Source organism: Hesperophylax consimilis, chromosome 28, assembly GCF_061612785.1.
Source record: "Hesperophylax consimilis isolate HC1 chromosome 28, BYU_Hcon_1.0, whole genome shotgun sequence".
NCBI lineage: Eukaryota > Metazoa > Arthropoda > Insecta > Trichoptera > Limnephilidae > Hesperophylax > Hesperophylax consimilis.
Window position 1 is genome coordinate 1,146,595 of NC_142863.1, and position 20,081 is coordinate 1,166,675.

Sequence of the window (20,081 nt, forward strand, 5' to 3'; positions counted from 1 at the left end):
ATAACAAACTGGCGCAGCCGGTAGGATTCGAACCAACACTTTTTTAGCGAGCAACTGAATCGATGATGGTATGTAATAAGCTCTCATAAAATAAGGCTTGTAATCCAGGGTTTGCTGGCAAACCCTAAACCCATCGAGCTCCTTAATTACAGAGGCGATTGAAATTTATAAGTACCAGATTATCATTAATGGGCACGACGCGACTGGCTGGCGCTCGACACTTATGAGTACCCGGCTTTGAAAGGTATTTCTTTGAAGCACCAGCGTAACTCACATAAAGGGGGATAGACTTTAAGACGGTATCACTGATGACTGAATAAACGTGTCAATTAATCTGTTTTCAAACATGGAAGCAGCTGTGTAACAAACACACTCAAAGGAGATGGGACAGAGGATGGTGAGGAAGTGCGTAGCTATTCAGATGCGGTAAAAACGAACGCAAAACAACGTTTGCATTCTGAATTATGACGATACTGAGGGTACCTCTCAGGAATAACGGGTTCAAAGGGTCAAACACATTGAAATCTAACTCTAAAATAACGGATCAATAGACTTAACTACCTAATATTTTATACCAATTTTCCAAGCACGGTCGCGCTGTTGATAGCCAGACCAATATTGATGAAGCAAATCCTGTCGTATCTGTATACGAATTGACATTCCTAAACGTGAAACGGCCACGTAAAAGTTAAAAATGCCAATAAATTGACAATGTCGAATTGAAATATTAATTTTGATACACATTAAAAGTACACATGTACTTTTCAACCCTAAAGGAGGAGTTTTTTTTGAGGTATTTAATTATACCCAACAACTTTCGTTTTTCCAAACTGGAACAGAATCAATTGATGGCGTCTTGATGATGAAATTAAATTAAATAAGTATATGGATTGTGTATACAATTTATTTTTTTAAACTTTTTAGCTTTTGCTAGTTTAAGTTCATGAGGTCTTTAGTTAAGATTTTTTTTTTTCTACAAGTTCGGACGGATTTTTGACGAATGATGGACCGTATATACAATTTCTTTCAATTCTAAGAGCTTCAACTCCATTAATTAATAAACCGGTTATTATGCATAACGAACAACATCATTAAAAATAATTTGCGCATATTGACAGCTTATACGACACCTTGTGCTCGCAAATATCGCTAACAGACCATAGATAACGGAATTAGTCAATATCGTATTGGCATAGGGCTTTATCGACCGTCCATGCTAGACCACCAGACGGTTCAATTTTAGTTGACCAATTTAAAGCTCATTGACGAGTATGAACATTCTTTCGACAAAGTTGATGAATTTTTTTTTTGAAATCTTGTCGTAAAATAATAGTTCGTCAACTTAAATTGAAAGGTTTGTACCCGCTCAAACGTACCGCAAAAATACTACAGAATGATAAATTATACAAAAAATACTGACGTAGTATAAAATATTATGTTCCGTGAAACACCAAATCGTTCGTAAAAGGTTTTTTTAATGTTAACCCCACACAGGAGGCCCAGATGAAAATAATTTCCCTCAAGGCTTATGTCATTTTATGGGATGCTGTGTGGGGTTTTTTTTTACTAAGAAAGGGAAGGAGAGGAAGTTACGGAAATGTAAACGGTATAAGGGTTGGGTAGGAATCTAAAAAACAGTGTATCCAAGAGTGACGGAGGTATAAAAATACCCCATCCTACTGCAGCGCAAGGCGATGTGCCAAGAGACCAGTTGGAGAGGTCAAAAATTCTACCCAAAGCAGCCTCTCCCGATCTGGCACGCCAAACAGCTGGTGGGCAGGCGCATCCTGAACACCGACGACGAATCCTGAATCACCGACTAACCCGGGCACCCCTTCCAAATCACCAAACGTTACGAACTACTTGGGGCGACCCATGAAAGAAGGGTTTCTATAAACGTTTCCCGGGCGGCAGCCTCCCAAATTTAAATTGCAGTATTGCAAAGATTCCTTTCAGTTCGTATTATTTTGATCGCAGTGTATTAATCAATTAGATACCATTAGTGCCACCTGTGAAGGTTAGGTTGTATTGTTTATGAAAGGTTCTCGCCTCTGCTATTTATGTCGTTAAGTCGTGTCGGCAAGAACAATTCCTGTATTGCTGCCTGTTAAAATTCTGTCAATGTATTTTGACAAAGTCAAAGGTTTCACCTTTCCTAAAGAGCCACAGGAACCGGCTGTATCTAGTATATTCCACCTGTAAAAAGTATTCATGTTGTGCAAAAAGTGTCTATTCATTGTGAATAAAATTATTCGAATTGTTCTCAAACAACCGAGTTTAATTTAAAAGGATCCTACAATTTATAACACAGTTGTTGATGTTTATTTTTATATTTACAACAATAACAAACTTACTAGATATTGCACTGTAGCTATTTACTTAGTACTTGATGCCTGTGGGGCTTTTTCAAACATTATTAATTAATACAAGTCGAAATTTTACATTGCAGAAATATAATATATTTTAGTACATACAATACTCATCAATACAATTAATGTTATAAACATAAAACAGAAGAAAACATGTCAGTTTCTTTCACACTATTATATTTATAGAAAATTACTTTCTTAAATGTATTTTTACTGATGTTATGATATATTACCTACTGAACAACTATTATTTGAATATACAATAACTCTCAATGATAACTTGTATTGTACCTGCTTATATTGTTTGTACTCGGCCTATTATGTAATGTAATATACACACATTATTATACTCCTGATCAGCTTACCTGAAACACTGTATACATGTAAAAGCCTTCATGGCGTGAATAATCAAATAAATGATTGGCAGTTCTGAAATCTCGTTAGTGAGGAGTGATTATATTTAGCGCTATGGTTGTCACAGTAGAAACGATGGGGGAGTCGAGTAGATTTAACATGAACACGGAAGTTTATAATACTTAACATTTGAGGGCAATCGATAAAGTAATTGAAAATGTTTAAAATCAATCGTTCTTCGAGGAATAGTTTTAGATCAGATATTTACGGTTTGTAAGAGGTATCAATCACAGCTTGTCTTAACTTGTATTGAACAACGTATTTACGAAACTTCCTATGCACTTTCTCCAAGCGTTGTAAATAGTTATAAGTTATAATATTCAATCTTTATCTGTTATCTGTATTCAATCGTCTATACCTAAACTTTTTGAGAAATTGATTCTTAAGAAAATCAGCTTCTTTGTAAACTCTTGTATCGCAACTTGTCAACACGGCTTTATCTCCGGCAGATCAACTTTGACTAACCTAACATTATATGAAAATTTTATTTCCAATGCACTTGCCAACAAACAACAAGTTGATTCTATATATACCGACTTCAGTAAGGCGTTTGATAAGGTCTGTCATAAAATCCTCATTAATAAACTTTTGAAACTTGGAATTAATGGAAACCTTTTATCTTGGTTTAAGAGTTACTTACTTAGGCGTCAGTTAACTGTCTGTATTAATGATCACTTATCCTACATGTTCGAAGCTACCAGTGGCGTACCCCAGGGTTAGCATCTTGGTCCTATACTTTTTAATTTATTCATTAACGACGTAACAAACATATTCACCCGTGTTCTCATTCTAATGTTCGCTGATGATATGAAGATATATAGAATTATTGACAATATAGAGGACTGTTTAACACTTCAATCTAATATTAATAGCTTTAACGATTGGTGTCTTAAAAACAAATTAACACTTAATGTAAAAAAATGTCAACTTATGAGATTCCACAGAAAAAAAAACCCATTGTTGTTCACCTACTTTCTCAATAATCACACCTTATTATCTGTTGATGAAATAAGAGACCTTGGTATAACCTTTGACACTAAATTAACATTCATTAAACATATTAATAATATAACCAGTAAAGCAATGCAAATGTTAGGATTTGTCTTACGGATTTCAAAGGATTTTAAAAATTTAAAAACTGTCAAATTACTTTACACTTCACTTGTTAGAAGCCAACTAGAATTTAACACCACCATTTGGAGTCCTTACTACAGTGTACATGAGAATTCCCTTGAGCGCGTCCAACATAAATTCTTACATTATATTAATTTTAAATTGGGAATACTCATCGAAAACATTAATTACCCCTCTCTGTTACATTTATTGGGACTCGATACATTAAAAGAAAGAAGAATTTGTTTTGACCTATTTTATTTATTTAAAATCGTTACCAACCTGTTGAACTCCCCTGAACTTCTTTCGCTAATATGTTTCCGTGTACCTAGTCGATCAGTTCGTTTAAAATTACCCTATCACTGCAACAATACAGGATCTAACGCTGAACTCAATTCCATAATGAATCGCCTACATGTACTTGGTAATAAATATGTTTTGGATGAATCTATAAACATTGCTAGTTTATCCTCATACAAACACCACTTAATTAAAACTGTATGTCAGCGCTTCTCTGATTGAATATAACCAAATACAGTTTTAAAGTATTAGTTTATCCGGGATTTATTGTAAATTAATTGTTTATATATTTATATATACACATTGTTGCATTGTATTTATAATAACCATTTCTATTGTTCTCTTTTATGTATTTTGTATTTAAATTTTTTTTATCTATGTATATTCTGTATTTATAATATGTAAAAAAAAAATTGTTATTCTTTTGTAAAAGCCGCTATAATCGGCGTTAATAAATAAATAAATAAATAATCTCTTTTCTCCTTAATATAAGTATACACTTTTTTAAAAGACAAGGTTTTTTATACATAGCACAAAGGATAGCATATTATTTTCCATCAAAGATTTTTTTCAATTTATGTAAGTGTTTCAGGCTAGTAATTATTTCTTTGAAATAATATGTTATTGGTCGTGCTATGCATAAACCTACGTCTTAAACATTAGTTTATCATCCAAAATAATATAACTTAATCTTTTCAGCAAGTAGAACGTTAGTCTCGTTAGAACATTATACATTTATTAACATGTATATTTTATTTAACATAATAAGATATTTTCCAGCTAACATAACCCAACCGTGACAATATCCTCATTAAAATAATTAAAAATATTTTGAAAGTTCCTGTAAGAACTAGCAATAACAAAATCTTCAACAAACTGAACACCATGTCACTTAAACAACTCTATTCTAAAACAATAGTCCTTCACATTCATAAATACAAAACACAAGAAATAACAACTAACACATAATATATATTAGAAACACTAGATCTCAAAGTCAAAAACATATCCAACAAGCAACCACAAACATAACATTTGGGCAAAAAAGCTTATTTCACTATGTTACTAAACTCTACAGAAAAATCCCACTCTCTTTAAAAATTCACAACAATAGTTTAACATTTAAATCTCAATTAAAAAGCTGGACACAAGACATAGGGAGATAAGAAATAGATAATACACTGACACCAAATACAGACTGAAACCGAAACCATTCAACTGAACAAAAAAAACACCTTATAAAGTTTATTACAGAAAAATACACTTTTAAATATATTTATAATTACTATATACTATCCAGTGAGGATATCATTTAATCCATCTATTACAAAAAAAGATAATAAAATATTTATTATTATTGTAACCTAACTTCGTAAGACGAAACCCCTTGACAACACAAAAATTGGTAAAAAAGATTTTTTTGGGTTAATTCAGCATTTTTATATTCCCTTCTAACATAAGCACTAACACTCTTTGCTCAAATAAGAACAACGAAAAATAAACAAACCAAAATACGACCTTGTTTAGGGTTTACCGAATCAAACGGTTAGGTGGAAAAACAGTCCCTTGGGCTCAAAGAAATAGGGAAGATTTTTTCCCTTGTTTGATTTCCGGTCACCGCAAATCCCACAAAGGGAAAAGTCTACAATTTTCGCGAGTTTCATTTAATCTGATAAGTATAGACTTAGCTCTCAGTAGGTTATAGTCTCTTCTGCTAGCATAAATGTTGTAAATAATACAATTTATTCACTGATCTTTATAAGACTTTAACCCTAGATAACTAAACTGTTTTCATTGTTCCATTGTAACTACACTTTCATGGAGTGGACTACGCGATAAAACACTAGAAATAAATCAAAAATATTTAATTAAATAGGAACTTGTTACATAGCACAAATGTATGGTTTATAATGAACAAATTAAGTACAAATTAATATCAACATATCAGTCTACACAGTGACCACACATGTCAACATTATGTGGACCACAAATAGCCCCTCTACATCTGGTGCAACGGTGTTTGGTCATCCTCCGGGCTTTGGATGGACACAGGTAGCAAATTTTACGCACGTTTGATGTAGATGCAACCGGAGCTTCTATTGTAGAAGATTCGCCAACATTAACAATAAATATAAGAATATATGAATGTACGTACCTTAAATATAAAAATTGTTGTTGATGGTCATAGGGCACGACCTAGTGTGCGTGTGTCCGCAATCGCGTCACTGTTTCGATAGCTCTTGAAAAACTTTAGCGTCTTGTCGGGTGCAAATTGATCGATATACGGGAACGGGAATAGGAAGTTCGAGGATGCCACCAGAATTAAAGGAAAGTCCTACCTTGTACTGGTATCTCCTTACAGCTTCCGTGATAGCACCAAACTCACACAGTATTATTCTATTTCCGTCACTAGGTATCGACCACGAAAGAAATGTCCATTGAAATGTATGACCCGAGACGCGTATCCGTAGGTGGTAGAAATTGTACTAGCGAGCGCCGGTCAGACCAAATCCCTATATCCCGATGGCAAGGTGGGAACAATAGGATGGATGTAGGTAATAAAATAATTATAATTTCTTTGCGTTATGCCCGAACAGTCACGTACTGCACTGTTTACTCAAATTAGGAGAAGTAGGTGATTTCGAATTTCGCCGAGTAGCGCGTCGTCGCCTCGACGAGCGATAAGTTATCTAGGGTTAAGTACATTATTTTCTTTATCTGTCTGATGTTCCAAAACACTCAAAAAAATACTTGAAATAAGAGAGCTATATAACTATACACCTACAAAATATGACAACTATAACTTTGACTATTCATATAACTTCCAATAGCGCAATTTTACCGATCTTCCAATACATCCGCAGACATTTTAGATATATTTAAAACCAAACCGTCCTACATCAATAAACGTATTATTTTTTTTTAATAATAAACTAATTTTTATAAGACAAGATTTTTTATGCATAGAACAAAGAATAAAAAATTATTATAAGAAATAATTAGTCGCCGGAAATATCCATACAAATTGAAAATATCTCCCAAGTAGAAATAAATGCCGCCGACGGGAATTGAACCCGTGCCTTCTGATGTCCGATCAGGTGCTCTGAACCACTGAGCTACTCGGGAGATATTTTCAATTTGTATGGATATTTCAAGCGACTAATTATTGTTTATAATAATTTTTATATCTCCCGAATAGCTCAGTGGTCCAGAGCATCTGACCGTACATCAGAGGGTGCGGGTTCAATTCCCGTCGGCGGCATTTATTTCTACTCGGGAGGTATTTTCAATTTGCATGAATATTTACTAACTATTGCTTAAAATAATTTATTAACAATAAATTTGTTTAAAATTTTACACAACTGATAAACAACCAATAACAAAGTATGTTAAATTTTTGGCTATCAGCCGTGTAAAATTTAAAACGCGTTTATTATTAAGACGACATTAACTCAAATCAGTACACTTGTAAGTTATGTATATTTAAGGTTAATAAAAACAGCACCTTACCATTAAAATATTTTATGTAAAACGGTTTGAAATTTTTATAATTTATATTTTTATTATCCTAGAAAATGACTTAGTAACTTCCTGACGGATCCCTCTAGAAACATTTGAGGTTTTAATAATACGTTCATCAGAAATAATTAAAATAAACCCCACGGAAATATCGATTTCCTAGACCTGTTAGGGCAAAGTAGACCGTGGGTCCATCCATTACGCCGGGCCGCGTGAATATTGTTTTTACACGACTTCACCACTTATGTCGTTAAGATTCCCACTTTAATTCAGAGATTAAATAGATAAAATTCAACGGCAAATCTTTCCAATACATCAGGGCCACGCGTCGCATATTTTTGTACACGGCTGCTTCATCTTCATCATCTTATGTCGTTAAGATTCTGGATTTATGTTAGAGTATTGTTTCGTTTTAAAGGAGGTAAATATATTCGTAAATGTATCTTTGTGTCACATGAACTATAGTATATTTTATTTAAAAAATAAAATGTTGGCTCTTCAAAAACATTCCGGCCACTATCGAATTCCGGGAACTGTTCGTCATATTATTTCTATACGAAGAAAAAACTCTGAACAGTTACGATTAATAGTACTAAATAACTGTAAAATCTACAATGGTTAGAATCTCATAAAAACACAAAAATGCTATTTGGTCGCGTTTCGTGATCCAAATATTTGGCCAATCGGGCCTTTGATTTCCAACACACAAAAATGTGGTTCAATATGATTTAAAAATTCAAGTGACATGGAGACGTACAATGTCAGGCCAGTGGAAGAACTAAAAGGTACTGTGTCAGCGGCGAATGTATGGAAGGCATTTGTAGTTTTCTTCTTTACTCAACGAGCAGAGTGACGGAACACGTTTCGAAATGGTATATCAAGTTACATTTTGGTATGAATATTATCAGTTTTAAAAAAGGAAATGTAACTTCAAATACCAATCAGTATTTTATATTTTTTCATTTCTTGTTTTAGGTTATTGTTGTTCTTTTGTTTCTTGTTCATCTTTTGGTTATTGTGCTTCTTTTGTTTCTTGTTCATCTTTTCGTTTCTGTTCTTCTTTTGTTTCTCGTTTTTCTTTTGCTTATTGTTCTTCTTTTGTTTCTTGTTCTTTTTTTGGTTATTGTTCTTCTTTTGTTTCTTCTTCATCATTTTGTTATTTTGTTCCGGATCTTGTTTTTGTTTTTCGATTATTGGAGAATTACTATCATTTGATTTTGTATACGATCATTTTGTTTACGATCATTTTACCTACAATTAATATTAAGGCGAAGCTTAATGCTATTTTTTTCTTTGTAACGAATTGGCGTACATTATGAATGGCAAAAATATGCTTTAAATAAATTGAAGGTTTTCCTATCGTTTCGCTTGAGTAGAATACAAATTAATAAAAAAATACTCAATAGAAAATATAAATTAAAACTACTAAAAAAAATATTTTTTCAGTAGAAATGTATGAACGCGTAAAGGATACAACTTTAACAAAATAAAATATAAGATTGTCTGTGACAGTTTCACTTGATTAAATTTTATGCTTTCTTATAAAATTATTTACAACATAAATAAAATAGAACTTTTCTAGACTCCTTTTTTGCTATTTGTTTTTGGGGTGTTATGACGTGTTGCGCTAACTCCTTCTTTAGCCAACGTTTCGGACAGCATTGCATTGTCCATCATCAGGGCAGACGCAACACGGCATAACACCCCCAAAACAAATAGCAAAAATACTTTTGGCCGTGAAAATCTTAAATCATATTTTTTCTAGACTCCGTTTGTCAAGCGATTTTAATGCCTATTACCTACAATATAAGGTATACCAAGAATATACACATTTTTGGCTTGTTAACGGAAGCATACGTTTTTATGGTATGAGGAAACAACTAATAATTATTTGTATATGTCTCTGCGTCATATTCTTATATCTTTACGATTCTTCCACCAGGGCTACACCATTCAAGTATTTCTATAATAAATTCATCCTATTTTTCAGAATTCTCAATGCAGCGGAATCCTTTCAAAATACTGTCTTTGAAAATAATTGTCGTTCTGCCAAAGTCTTGGCATTCTTCCTTCACTTACTTACGGATAACAAAGCGGCCAAATGACTCCACTAATAAAAAAAAACACGGCGGATAAACAATTCAAAATTGCGAAGCATTACGGTGTACCTCAAATTTACGAGCCACTGGGTATGGAAATTTAAATAAACGTGTCTGGCGTTCAAATTCAAACGTGGGAGAAAATTGCTACTGAGATGTAATAACACTACTGGACGATAAAATTTAGAGGAGATTATTGCAACATTATTAAATGTAGTAATGCTGATTTAAAAAAAAAATCTAATCTAAGCAATAATTTTGTTGAATAAAATACTTGTATTTATTGAATTATTTGGCGGTTTAAATATAAGCTGACGTAGCATAGTAGCTAGTGCCCCTGACTGGCTATCAGAAGGATGTGGGTTCGATTCTCATTGGCGGCATTTCAATTTATATAGGCATTTCAGGATAATAATTATTGCTTATAATAATCTCTTCTTTATTATACTAAAATAAAGTCGCAATTATTAGAACGGTCTTGGCCTATGGATGTGAGGCGGGAACACTGACAGCAAAGTCTGCGGAACGGCTGGACACCTTCAAAAGAAAGGTACTTCGAAAAATCTTAGGAGCGGTGCGAGAGGGAGAGGCATGGAGAATCCGCCACAATAAGGAGCTATATGACATCTACCAAGCTCCCAGACTCTCTACTCATTTACGGCTCCAAAGACTAAGATGGGCCGGACATGTGCACCGAATGCCAAGCACACGTGTACCAAAGAAGGTTCTAACAGGACACCCGGGAGGCAAACGAAAGGCGGGCAGACCTAGGCTGAGATGGGAGGACGATGTCAGGAAAGATGCCAGAGGACTACTCCATGTTGCAGATTGGAAGACGACGGCCGAGGACAGAGGACGGTGGAGGCTCATGTTAAAGGAGGCCAAGGCTCGAAATGGGCTGTAGCGCCATTGAAGAAGAAGAAAGTCGCTATCCGCGTCTGTCTGTTTATGCGATTAGTTCTTCTAAACTACACAACGGATTTTAATAGGGCTTACACGTTCATTTAGAAAATTTCTTCTGAAAGATTTATATATTTAATACATGCATATTATAGAAGGTAAAGAAAATTCGATTCAAAACGCCGGGTACTCGCCACCTAGATTGTTATTAAAAATCTCTTGAAATTATTGTTAATCCAGTTAAAAACGGGACTGCAAGCCGCTTCCTGATAAAGTGTTAGTAAATTCGTAATAATATCGGACACATTACACATCTTAGTACCCCTGCGTTTGTCTTAATAATATTACAGGGTACTGGTTTGTATTTGAAACTTACAATAATGATATTTTTCAATTTTTGTACTGTTTCGTATGTGAAACTTATAAGGTTGATATCAAAATACCAATGTACAATTGTACCTATTAATTCCTACCTATGTATTTTAAGTTCCTCTCGTCCAACAATGAGTTTTGTAACTCATCGGGATTGCTCTAGCAAGAAATAAAAAAAAAAATAATAAAAATGAATCATAACGAAATCCAAAAAATGTTTTGATTTTTATGAACACGTGTTCGGACACCGTGACATTTTACTTAAAGTTTATCAGGATACCTATCAATGCATTCGTTAATGGCCTAGAATACCGTTTTTAACAGAAATATGAATAATTTGAATAGATTCTTAATAAATTAGCAATATTTTTTTATCGGGATGTTTTTTTATTTAATATTACACGTGTCTACACAACACCGACTGTTTCTTTCATCATTGCCGAGAGCGTAAATTCGAGTCTAGAAAACTGCGATAGTCGTGCCAAGTCTCGGCAGTTTCAATAACAAATCGCATCGATAGAGCAATAAGAATATGTGCGAGTTATTTTCAAAACAAACGAATAGTACCAATGTTATATGATGTCTAATAAAATAACAGTTTACAATATTATTGTTATTATTACAAGTCATTTGTAAGATTTAATAATTATGCAGAGGCAGCTTCATACTTTAAAATTGATTCACTGAGTGTACGGAGGCATCATAAGGATGCACTATTCCTGTATAAAGTAGTTAACAATAATATGCAATGCCCAGAGTTGCTGAATAAGATCCAATTCAATGTACCTGCGCGTTCAACACGCTCTTGTGTCCTGTTCAGGGTTGATCAAAGCAAAACGAACTCTAAGCAGAGTTTTTGCCTGAACAGACTATGCAATAATTACAATAGCGTATTATCCAAGGTTGATATTTTCAGTTGCGAACTTACTAATTACAAGAGGTCCATAAAATAATATTTCTCTGATGGTTTGTGAATAATCTTTATATCTCTATTATGATTTGATTTATATCTACAACCTCTCTCCATGGCTATAAATGTATTGATAAATCTATTATTTGTAAATTTTTCGTTTTATATAATCTTTTGTTTTTTATCTTCTTCTTTATGTGCCGTATCAGGTCCTCCCGACGTTGGCGATCACTCTAGAAAATGTCTCTTTGTCTTGCGCTGCCCGGAATAGCTCCTCCACACTTCTAATGCCGGTCCACTCTCGTATATTTCGCAGCCAAGACATTTGTCTCCTACCAGGCCCTCTGTTTTGTATAATTTTTTTAATTCATATTCCTTTCTCACAAATTTAATTTACTTATTCCGTATTATGCTGTCTCAGTTTAGGTAAAGTCACACGGAGGAAATCCATAATTGGTTTTATTTTACTATATAATACTTATGTACAAAATGATGAAATGTAAATTGTCGATTTCCCGAAAATGAATAAATAAAATGTAATTAACGGCTTGAGCTTTATCGGCTACAATCTTAGGATTGTCGATAAATGATTACCTACACAATATTATAGTAAATGGCTACACAGACACGGTAATAATTTTAGTTCAATCGACGTTTAAAGCCATCACTCAGTGTAATTAATTCAATCTATTAGAATATTTGTAACAGAACAGTTTGATAATTCCTTTAGATCGCGAAACAGCTGTAACACGTAATAATAATTACATATCAGAACTTGTTTATAAATAAACTGTTTTTACCTAACTAACTAACTAACTAACCATCACGCCGTTTCCCCGCAGGGGTAGGCAGAGAGGACGGACCGCCAAACAACTCGGTCTTGGCACACACTCTTTGCCTCATTCACATTCATACATCGTCTCATACATACTCTTCTATTATTCTGACTCTTGACATGGCCCGACTCGAGTATCTGATTCACTTGATCGTGCCATGTCTTCCTCGGGCGTCCCCGACTTCTGCTACCGTTCACATTTGCATCATATATCCTCCTTACACTCCTATCTTCGCTCATTCGCTCTACATGCCCAAACCATCTAAGCGTCCCTTTCTTAATCTTACTCATTACGCTTACATCAGCCTTGCACTCTTTGCGGATCTCCACATTCCTCACACGATCAAACATGGTTTTACCACACATACGCCTCAGGGATCTCATTTCAACAGCATTTAATCTACTTTCATCCTTTCTTTGCCAGTTCCATGCTTCACTTCCATACATCAAGGTAGGTACCAGCACTCCGTTGTGGACTGCTAACTTCGCTTTTTTGGACAATTTTTTGTTAGCGCCTACGGCGTTTAGTCCTCCATTAACGGAAATACCTGCATTTACCCTTCTTTCGATATCTCTGTCAGCCTTCCCATCTCTCGTAAACATACTTCCTAAATACACAAACTCATCCACCTGCTCCAAGTATTCCCCATTCACAATTATATTGCACACTGTTTTCGTACTCTCTCTTTTAAACACCATTACTTTAGACTTACTTACATTCATCATTAACTCATTCTTCATGCATACTTCGTTCATCTTAGACACGAGAGACTGTAGATCATCTATACTATTAGCAATCAGCACCGCATCATCAGCATACAACAGGCAACATACTTTCAAATTATTCAAATTCGCGCCCAATCCCACCTCTTTCAATTCTTGCATACAATTATCCATGTATAGATTGAATAACCACGGCGACATTACGCAGCCTTGTTTAACACCTTTTGTGATATAACTGTTTTTATAAATTGAATAATAATACTATTGAGTATATAAAAGAAATTAAAAACATATTTGTGACGGATTTAAAAAAATAATCATGAATGCATTTCATCTTTAGGTATATATTTTTTTTCTATGTTCTGTAAACCACCCAATCGAATGTAATAAAGGTTTGTTAATTACAAATATGCTTTACAACAAAATGTTCATGTTTATTTTTATAATTATGTTAACTAGCTTTCTTTAACAACGTTATTATATTAGTATAAAACAATTACCAAACTCCTTTGTACAAATTTTATCGCTGTATTAATCTAGCTTTGTTCTGTAAAACACGCAATCTGGTGTAATAAAGGTTTGCTAAATACAAAAATGCTTTACAGCAAAATGTTTATTTTTATAATATCAAGTTACTATACGTGTAACTAACTACTTTCATTGTACCTAAAGTACTTATTTTGTACTCTTGTTATTGTATAAAATTATTAAACTCCTTTGTGCAGCAGAACTCTCCATGATAACTTGTATTGTACCTGCTTCTATGGTTCATACTAATTTTATTATTTCATGTACCTACTATAGACTTATTATTATACTCCTCAACAACTTACCTATAACAATGTATAACATAAAAACCTTCAAGTCGTTAATAAAATAATACTATATTTAGGCAATAGTTTTAAAAGTTTTTCTATTTGATAGTTCTGTTTAAAAAAAATAAAAAATACAGTGGTACCTCGACATACGAGTTTAATTCGTTCCGCAACATTGCTCGTATCTTGAATTACTCGTATATCGATGCAGATTTCCCCATACAAAACAATTAGGCTACCATTAATCCGTTCCAACCCCCAAAATTTCACCTCAGTTATTTTTGTTACGTGGTTTTGAATAATAGAAACGCATTTATAAATGACAAATATTTATTGTACAAAAACAAAAAAGAGAATGTAAATAAATAAATTAGATATCCTTACTGGTCTGTGCCTTTTTCGCTTCATTTTTCTCGCTTTCACCTGTAGGCCGTTTAGAAAAAAAACATGTCCAAGGAGGTTTGTTTCTTCCTCCCTCTTAGAATTTTCCGGAAATGAGTTAGGCAAGTGTCATTAAACAGATCAGATGCCCGACCTGTTGCAACTTTTTCTGGGTGCTTCTTTTCCACGAACTGTGAAACTCTCTTCCACATTCCTAAGATCTCCTTTATCTCACTTATAGAAATAACCACTTCCTCCTCTGACTCCTCGAAACCAATTTCTTGCATAACATCCGTATGCTGCTGTGACTGTAACTCTTGTATCTCCTCAGTCGTCAGTCAGCCACCGAACTCGTATATCGAATATCGCTCGTAACCCAAAGCAAAAAAACACTCGCTCGCCGGCTCGTATCTCGAAAAACTCGTATGTTGGGGCACTCGTATGTCGAGGTACCACTATACTACTAAATTTGGAAAAATTTGTTTGGTTAAATAACGAAAAACGCCCACTATTTTTCTACACAGGTTCCTATTTTAAAATTTTTTAATTACCTAGTGTTACCAGCTCTGTACCGTTTATGTAAAGTATGTTATGTTATGTTAATGTTATGCTTATTTATGTTACGTTACGTTATGTTTATATTGTATAATAATCGGTATTTTTATCATCTGTCATTTGCTGTATTTGTTTATAAGAAAAAAATGTTAATTGTGTATGATCAAGATCACTCGTAATGGGTGAAAGCCAAAATAAATAAAAATAATGAAACACCGATGACTGGAATTGAACTCTCAGCCTTCTGACTGCCAGTCAGATTCTCTAACAATTGCTCTACATCGGCTTATTCAAAACCCTCCAAATTATTCGATACATACTGGTATTTCATTCAAAAATTATTGCTTAGTAGATTTTTTCACTACGAAACAATTGACAATTAGCTTTATTTTTATGGGAAAGGCATTGATAACGTTATGATAACGCAATTCGACTGCATGTAATTTTTCTCGGTAGATCTTTTCAATGTATATGGGTATTTTATAGTAATAATTACATTAAAAAAATAATATATTTTTTTTTGTGCTTTGTATAAAAAAACCTTGCCTCTTAAACAACATTAGATTATCATTAAAAATTATAAATTAATAAATATTATTAAAAATAATAATTTCGGTTGTGTGTCTGTAACTCTGGTTCAATGACTTCTAGAACTCGGATTAACTTTGAATTGTTTTCGCCCACATAGAACTTTTATCGATAAATTTAATCAGTGTTCCGATAGTATGAAATACGACTACTATAGTGTGTGAAGACATTATTTAAAACCTATCGCATCAAAATGTCAAACTCCTTTTTCCAAGAAAAAATATTTTGAGAATTAAATACGTTTTACTTTTTTCTTCGTAGGATGTTGATGGATAGGACGTACCTGAGCAAATCTTTAACAATAAACCAAGATTTTTTTAAATGTTAAGCGTTTTTTCATTAATTTTAATCTTGGAAACCATTATTATTGATGAATTTTCCTTCACAATTCAATATTATTCCCATTGATGTATTATATTTAGATGGGACGTGAAGCGAAAAAACGGGTTCCGCTTTTTTTCCTCTAACTCTCCCAATGCTCTAATTAAAGCTACCGAAGCAGGTCTACGTGAATTGCTTATCGCGTTCAAATAATGGAACAAGTTTTGACGAGATATTATTCGCAGTAGTACCTCTAAGTTCCAAGTGTAGCTCTATGATTATTCCACATTTTTTGTCTTTGGATTGAAATAGTAGATACATGTTTTATTTAAAGAAAAATAATTAATGTAATTTGACATAATATAATAATTCAGGTGTAACAGCGGGTTTTTTAGTATCTCATGATTTATACTGGTATTCCATTAGGGACATTTGCTTGTGGATGGAAGATGTGAGTACATTCTGACAAAAATTACAGTAGGTACATCGTTATTTTTCAAAAAGATTGTAAAATAGTGTTCTGTTTGTTGTTGGATTTAAAAAATATATTATATATAGAGTTTCGGTTACATCACGATTATGAAATAAAACAAAATACTTATTTATGTGGTCTGAGGCAGTCAAATCTTAGATCAGCAGCTGTAGGCAGACTGATAGAACCTAAGCGCAAGCCAAATACGCGCTAAATAATATTGATGATCGCGCTTTCGGAGCATCTGGGCCGAAGGCTTGGAATAAACTTCCTCCGGAACTAAGATCCATAAAAAATTCAACAGAATTCAGGTCTAAACTAAAAAATTACCTTTTTAAGCTGTCATACCCTTAAATTAAATATACGATTCCTGAGAGAAAGTCCAATTATATCCAATTAAGTCCTAAATCCTGTATCTAAATTTCGCTAATAAACAATAAGTTAATGTTAATTAAGTGTTGATCTCAAGTGACCTACCACGTTCGTATTGTACTGTACATTATCTCCATATATAGTTAGTAATAACATAGATCATTTTAGAAATGTATTATATATTTGTACAGCGCTCTTGAGGTGATATTGCCCAAAAACGGCGCTATACAAATCATCAAAATATTATTATTATTATTATTACAAAGAAGAAAATTTTTTTTTTTTGGATTAATTGTATGATTTTCAGGTAAAATAGGAGAGACAGTGTTTATTTTTGATTTCTTCAAAAAATTTCTTGATAAAGTTAAATTTTATTTGTATTTTATCATTAATGTACCTGATTTCGTCTGATAATTTATTAAAGAGACGTTTTCCTTGGTGAGAATAATGGTTTTAGGCATATCATCTATCTATTTATAAGGATTTTTTGTGGCAGGCGCTTGATGGACGCATGGCGGGTGGCGTATATTTGAATTGTATACAAATCTACAGTTTTATTCCGAGATTATAAAAAAATATCTGAATACCACACAATAGTATTAATCCTAACTGCTCCCTGTCGTCTGAAGCCATTGAGACTATGGCATCCTCTTTTGGGATATGTTCCTAGGCTAAAGGTTGTGGGAGGGGAAGGAGATGGGGAAAAGAAGGCAGGGAAGTACCTACCTGGCTATTGAGATCTGATCACCAAACACGGTCAAAGCCATTTCAAGCAACGTTTTGATTCTGAATGGTTGTCTTACACAAGGGCGATACTGAGAGTATCTTCCACTATGAACGTGCTGAAAATATACTATATACAATTTTAAATGAGTAATTTGTAAAATAAGACAATTTAAACATATAAAATTTACTTGCTCATTTACCGGGATTTGAACCCGACACCTTCAGCTTGCTAGTCGAGAGCCTTAACTCTCGACCACGTAGGCTGTGTATACGTGATTGCCACCAAAAATTGTGAGAATGCATTGTCATCGGCAATGAGTCTTTCTGACGAGTTTCAGCTCGCTCGGAAGTGGGGTTAATTTTGACTTCAATGATTTGCATCAGTCATTCCCGAAAACAATAGTGAAAATCATGTGATATGCACCACCCCTTACTAAACTGTTCTTGCCTGTCAATGTGTACACAGGCCTTTATACAAGCGACATTATTGATTAAATCTCAAATAAGCTTTTATAAGAAGAAAACGAGTTTAATCGTTGTATTTATCAAATCAAAGAATACAATACATTATATATTATACATCCTTCTGTAAATATCTAATAGACGTTCAACATCAGTTTGTTTTGTGTGACAATGACGAATTGACACCACGTCAAATGTTTATCGGATTATATGTGACAATTCATTGTCAGATTTTCCTAACATTTATAACATATAATTAAATTGCTACATCCACTGAAGAGATTAAAACGATAGAAATGTGTTGTAGGCGTGTTTATGTGATATACAAACAATAGGGACATGCTTAATACGCACTTTTTAACACAGTAGTTAGATAATAATGAGAAGTAAGAATTTCAGTTTCACGAAATTGAAAATAAAACATTTTAATCGTTATTTTGTTAAAATTAAATAGATAGTTCACTTTTTTCTTCTCGTAGTTTAAAATGGCGCCAAGAAAAAACGTCAAATTATCCTTTTTTTCATGAAATAAATACTAAAATTCATTATTTTTCGTTTCCGGACACTGAAAGATTTACTTCTCATTATTATCTAAATGTGTTTAAAAAATAAAATGAGCAAATTAATTTATCTTTACTTCTGCTGAAATTAATCAAATATTGAAACTATGAGATAATATGATGGTTGTAATGCATAAAATACTTGCTTTTCAGATCTGGTGACCAATCACGGCTAATGTCACTTTTCGATTCTGAATGTTGGTTTTCACCGAATGTTCGTTTGACACTTGGATGATCAGGAGTTTCCAAAAACAATTCGATTCATTCTGAGATGATGGATCTGTATATTATCGTGTCGTTTTTACAAATAATCTAACTGGACTCCGTTCCTGTTAACTGAGGTCCGTTCTATTCTGAAGCGAAGTTATTCTAAGCGGGAGAATCGCTCACTGAGATGCTCGCCTGTACATCGACTAACATCGACTATCTTCGTAATTATTCGGTATTATACCCAAATGTCCGACAGCTCTCTCTCTTTCATGTAGTATTACTACTGACACCTATGGAGACACCTTTTAACTACATGAACCCTTCAGGCATTTGTTGGCTTTTGGTAACTACTCTTATAGTCTGACAGAAATCCTTATGTTTCCCTTATTTTTGTGGCGAGAATATGATCATAACGGTGTTAGAAAGAATAAAAAAAACACCACACTTTGTATTAAAGTCTAGAACTTAACCACAGAAGAATTAAGATGTGCACCTACATATTTCTACAGCAATTTGAAAAATACTAATGAGACTTCGTGAAATTTTTATTCATTATTTTCGTATGAAACGATGTAAAAATTAGATGACTTTAACGTTTATAATTCAGTTTTCTAATAATTTTTTTTTTCGTTTTCATTAATTTTAGTTACGAAAAACGTAAGTTGAGCCATTTAAAATTTTTTTATGCTGTGCATTCAAAATTTTAATATTTGTAAAAATATATATTTATTTCTATTAATAAAATTTAAGGGCGTTTTTCATCACCTTTTGAAAACAGTTTTTAGTTTTCGAATGCATTCAGAAATATTCCATTATTTGAATATGATTGCACAGTGGAAATACTTCGACCTCTGACGGAATATGCCCGAGGCCTGAGGAGACTTTGCAACCTAACGACATCTGTTGAGAGATATTGAAACTATGCTTACTTACTTACTGCTATATTAGACTATTTCATTATCTATACTTTTGTTATCATGCTATATAAATTTGTTTATTTCTTACTTTATAAACAAAAACTTTCTTTCTTTTCTTTACCTTATGTATACTGTAATGGCACTACTC

At 33.3% G+C, this 20,081-nt stretch overlaps 1 long non-coding RNA gene across 1 annotated transcript in view; it reads left to right on the top strand.

Moving 5' to 3' along the window:
* LOC149409999 (uncharacterized) overlaps nt 1–20,081 on the top strand; it is a 213,868-nt gene that overhangs the window by 193,404 nt on the left and 383 nt on the right. The window lies entirely within an intron of this gene.